Genomic DNA, 6,000 nt, shown 5'->3' on the forward strand with positions numbered 1-6,000 from the left:
TTTTCTGGCTCAATTCATTTCCATTTGTCTTCCATCTCTCCTTTTAAAAAAAGATCTTTTTTCTAGCTTAACTCTCCCTCCATCTTTCCTCCCCGCCTGCAGTTCTGTTTGCTGACACACACACACACGAACCTTGTATCCCCGCAGTGTAGCGCGCTAACAGAATAATTAGTCGTGCTTGATGTGTCTGACAGTTCTAATCCTTCTAAATGGCCACCACATGTCTTCCCTCATCAGCCCAGGGCCAGGCACACACACACACACACACACACACACACACACACACACACACACACACACACACACACACACACACACACACACACACACACACACACACACTTGCACCGCGTTAGGTCAGACATATTTTCAAATGAGATGCATCTATCTGTGTTCAGGGCACTTTTGAGAGGCTGAAATCCAATACACAAGGTAACTGATCATGGCTGCAGAGAGCCAGCTTCTTAACCAATCAGGTTTTACTAAGAATGACGAGCTAGTTGTCTCTTATAGGTACCTGTAATGAATCTCTGGCTCTGGTTGTTGGTGTGTGACGTTTGGTTGTAATGTTCAAGCCAGTACACCAGTGTTACATAGTGCAGTTGTCCAGGGGGCACTGTGGCAGGGAATAACAATCTCCCCATTATAAGTTTGTGTACCATCCAAATTATTTTAAAGCTGTTATTTTAAGGTATAAGTAAGTCTTTGAGCCAATAATTAAGACTAAAGCAATGTGGTTGATGTAATTTCCAATTCTTCATTATAACGCATTGGACTCAATAATACAATGTGTGAAAATTGACCATATATTTTCTACCTTTGTGCCAGGGGTATTTTTTACAGTTGTAGAATAACCATATTCCATTAACTCTTCACTAGAGGTTGATGGCACAACAGGTGGATCAGTGTTCCTCCCTCTCCACAGGCGCGAAAGAGAATGATTCCATTTTCTTTAATTGACATGGTGTTATATAAGCCCTATATGCACCATTTTTATTTGGATAGTTTTATACCTTACGCGTTTGGATAAAGCTGTGGTGGTTTTTAGTTTTTTTAAATTCAACTCATCTGGTCTGAGCAGATTTTGTCTCCATATGGCCTGAAGCCCACTGGATTTAATTCAGGACTGTGAGAGCTTTACACCTGAGCAAAGATACTGTATGTGTGTTTGTTTGATGGCTTGTCTGTGTTGGTTTGTTTAACCCATATATGTGTCTGTTTCACTCTATTTAAATGTGTGTGTACTTCTATAGATTCTATTGTATAGATCATATGGAGTGAGGATATTTTTGGGACAGTGAGGATGGTTCTTGCAAATTCAAAGGCCTGTTTGACGGCTTAAATTTGTTTTTATTGTTAATGTTGTTATGGTTCAAGTTAGGGTAAGGAGTGTCCTCACAATGATAGAAAATACGGATGTGTTTGTGTGTTTGTGTGTGTGTGTGTGTGTTTGTGACTAAGCTCATTTCTCCCAGTGGAACACGACAAGCATCATTACAGTGTTGCTCAGAGTCAACATGGAATAAATACAAACAGATAGATGTGTTCTCTCTGTTTCGCTCTATTACACACACACAAACACACTGCTGTGATGTAAGCCTTTGATATAATGTGTGTGTGTTATCTGCGTCTTTGTGTTATTGCCTGGCTGTGTGCTGTGAGTGCGCTTTCTCAGTGCACAGTGAATCCTGTAAGACCACGATAGAAAACAGAGGCAGAGTCATGGGGGGGTTTGCAGCTTTGTACAGCTCCTCTGTGAGATTTCCCCCGAGAAAAGACAATCAGCACCAAAGAGGGAGAGAGAGAGAGGAGGCGATATCACAGGAGAGAAAAAGAGAGAAACAGGAAAAGGCAAAGCTGCGAGAAGGGGCACATCAGGTAGACTGTAAAAGAGAGTGCAAAAGAAAAAGGTGTCAGGAAAACAGGCGAATGAACTCGACAAAAAAAGAGAAAAAATAAAGAAAGTTCAAAATAAGATGGAAAGACGATGTGAGTTAAGGGCGCGAGAGAAAAGTAACGAAAGAGCTCTTAAAGGAGTAGTTCAAAAATGTTCTGTTTATGTGCATGATGAGTTAACATGATATGTGTGATGAGGTGTTTTGCTTCTGATGTGGAGCTAAAACGCTCGCCTGGAGATCGGTATTTTTAAAATGCAGATTTTAAATTAGAACATGATTTGATTTACTTTTACTGGACTCTGTATGGAATGAACTGTTTTGCAAACTATTTATTACATAATTGTTTTGAAGGCACCATTATTTTATTTTCAATTTAATAGCTGTTACATCAGCTGTGTCCCAATTAAGGGACCGCCTCCTTTGGGAGACGTGGTCAATGTGGCCCACGAAGACCTGAAATGAGACAGTCAAGTCTACGGAGGACTTCTTAGTTGTGTCAGCAGCTTGTCCCTAACCCTGACCATTGCATCGTTAGCTACCATGTAAGGCTACACTTACTGCAGCTCAGCCACCCGGAGAGCTAGCTCGTTAGCTTCATCTCTGGAATGCAATCAATCCTGGGATAGGTTGGACTGAGGGCGATCCACCGGTTGTGTCCTTCGTCACTCGGGACTGGAAGGGCACATTTGTACGAACCTATGGAGGCTTATCAAACTAGGTCTTTTGCTATTGTTTGGATTGCGAGACCCTTAGTGGTTGAAGTTACGTATCGTACATTGAACTCCAGACTGTTGACATCATGGTGGGTGTGGCGTGGGGCACTTAGAACACCTTCTGGAGCCGATAAGTTTAGTAAGATTTAAAAACCAAATAAGCAGAGGGAGGCACCAACTTTTTGAAATGGTCATATTCTTCTACTCTAAAGTTTGTGCATATGGCTATTTCCTGGAAGCAGTGTGTTGCAGTGCAGATGTCAATCACAGATTAGTCTGTTCACTTTTTGACCACTACACATAAAGAAACAGAAGAGAGAAAATCCAGCACATGATCTATTATGTGCACAAAAATTCCCATGGTTGTACACACACACGGACGCGCACACGCACACACACCCATCCTCAAATACATGTGTTTCATTTCAGATACACAGTCACATGTCTCTAGTGTGACTATGTTGTCTACCACACATCATCATCATTATTATCCGTGACTGCAACATTTCTCAAAGTTTAAAGCTCCAAAATAAATCCTCTTCAGATTCACGTCGGTACTTGAAGCCACATGTGGGGACATGAACGTAACCGTACTTCTCCATCTTACCCTGAATGAAGCACTCAGGAGAATGGGGGACAGTCCGTAATGCTAAACAGCCATTTTCAGAAGAAAGGCTACTTATTTCCATGTATTGTTTGTGGGAACTAAATACAGATGGTCACATAATAGACAAATTACTTGTTAATGAATTGTTATTGTTTGAAAAACTTAAACGCATCATACAACATAAATATAATACTTTTAATATTAATATTTATTTTGTACAGTGGAGGGAAATAAAGAAAGTTTACTATTCACACTTTCAGAGTAGTTTGATCCTTTTCCATGCCACTCAACTGCAGGCAAATAACCACAGACTGGTAGTTGTGTAGAGCTCAGAATTACTGTGTGTGTGTGTGTGTGTGTGAGTGTGAGTGTGAGTGTGAGTGTGTGTGTGTGTGTGTGTGTGTGTGTGTGTGTGTGTGTGTGTGTGTGTGTGTGTGTGTGTGAGACCATTAACCCATCACATGTGTAAAGTGAATGTGTGACCACACACACCGTGAGCCCCTTTGTGACTCAGAGCTTGTAGAGATCAAACACCGGTGCTGTCATATGGTTTGAATTAGGGTCAGTATTCATGTTTCATCATAAAACTTCAATAAAGCAAGACTCTAACAACACACACACACACACACACATGCTCACCATGTCAGGGTGTTTGGTTTAGGGAGATTGTTTGTTATGTTGTGTGTCACACGATCGGGCTGTTTTTTCAGCGTGTGTGTTTCTGTATATATAGTTTGTGCATAGTGGTTAGTTAGTGTGCGTCTTTGAATGTGCGCGTGTGTACGTGTGCGTGTATGCGGTTGTGGTTCAGAACATTTTTTCCAAAACCGCTGACCCAAAGGCTATGAGAGGTTGTGGGTTAATGGGCCCACCCTCAATCAGGAAACATATACATATGCAGACACACACACACACACACACACACACACACACACCTGCACACACATACACATCTGATTATGTGTTTTTTGCAGAAAACGTACAAAGTGACTTTATTTAGTTTGTAATAGACGAGACGTTTTGCCTGTTTTTTGTGACTTTGCAGCTTTGCTTTAGTGTTTAACAAGAAACATTTGTAGCTATTATGTGCAGATATATCCGCAGCACTTTTTTTACAGCCCATATTCACAAATCGTCTCATACGGCTTAACAAGGCATGGCTTCCTCTGCCCTTAACCCCCAACATGAGTAAGGAAAAACTACACCCCCAAAAAAATCATTTTAACAGGACAAACAAAACGTAAAAAGCGTAGAAAGACACACATTTGAGGGATCCCTCTCCCATGACGGACAGAGGTGCAATAGATGTCGAGTGTCGAAGAGCATGTCAACAAAATAACAATATTTACAGCATTCATGAGAAAAAACTGTGTCTCACATAAATGTAGAGGTATTTGAATGTTTAAAGCATTTTTACAAAAGACAAAGTCTGACAGAGATAAGGAAAACAGTAATGACAATTGTAATGCCTGCAGTATTGTCAATAATGGTAGTATATGTATAAGCATATTGTATATCTAAGCAATCTTGTTGTAACTATAATCCACGATCAGCTACCACCACGAGCTATGATTCACGAACCTTGATCCGCAATTCACAAAAGATCTTAAATTTCAGATATATAAATATATGACCTGTGACTTCTCTGTGTACATTTACCTTGTTTATCTTGAGCTTCCCAGATGTAAAACGGTGACTGGGCCTGTTTGATATATGATGTAACAACAAGTGATGTTGTCTCTTCTCCTTTTTAAAAGAGAGGGTCAGAGGAAGAGCTCATCATCAGTAGCATCGACATCTCGACTTTTGAGCAGCACTTTAAAAAGGAGAGAAAGCCATTTGTTAAAATAAATACTAAAAGTGCAGTGGCCCTGAAGTGCAAAACACAAATTGATAAATAAGTAATCTCAAAGACAAATTCAGAAACACACTCAGCATTAATGTCAGTATTTTACATTATGTGACTGTATGTCAATGTCATGTCAACATGTCATCAATATGTCAGCATTTCAGTTTCAACATAGTTTATTCATCTCATTCTCTAACTCTTCCATTCATTTCAATATGAGGTGTGTACACGAGTACATCTGATTTTATAGTTTGAATAGTTTGAATAGTATTTCACTTTGAAAGTACGCCTCGGGTTCAGACCTTGTTGGGTTACATAGACAGAACTCAGCTCCATAAAAGATTTTCCAGCTGGGACGTCAAAATGTTAATCCTCAGTACGGCACAGAAGCCCCTCCGAACTTATAATTTGACGCTAACAATTTGTCAGTGTTAGGATGGTGAATTCTGTCATGCTCGGTCATTCAGTTGTCTGAGCAACGACTTTCTTTTTGAAACGCTTTCGGTTGTGGAAAAGCAATTTCACTGATGTGGTGTTTAAACTCAGCACCACTGGTGTCACATGCATCATTGCTAACCACCCGGCCATCCAACCCTTCTAAAGTGCTTTCAGCTATCAGATTGTGGGCTGAGAAATGTGGGTTTAGCTCGTCACAGTCGCTTTGGGGGGGGTTTTTTGCAAAAGAATGGTTGCTTCTTATTTTTCTCCTCTGAAGTTCATATGTGAGTTCAGGATGAAGTCGGGGAAAAAAATCTGCATTCTAGGGGCAAATAAAGTCATTAGTATGTTGTCACGCTACCTCACAGTCTGCCCGGGAGTGTCTGCCTTTCATTACAGGCTGATTCCCCCAGGAGTGTTTAACACACACACACACACACACACACACACACACACACACACACACACACACACACACACACACACACACACACA

The sequence above is a fragment of the Hippoglossus hippoglossus genome, chromosome 9 (assembly GCF_009819705.1).
Source record: "Hippoglossus hippoglossus isolate fHipHip1 chromosome 9, fHipHip1.pri, whole genome shotgun sequence".
In the NCBI taxonomy this organism is placed as follows: domain Eukaryota; kingdom Metazoa; phylum Chordata; class Actinopteri; order Pleuronectiformes; family Pleuronectidae; genus Hippoglossus; species Hippoglossus hippoglossus.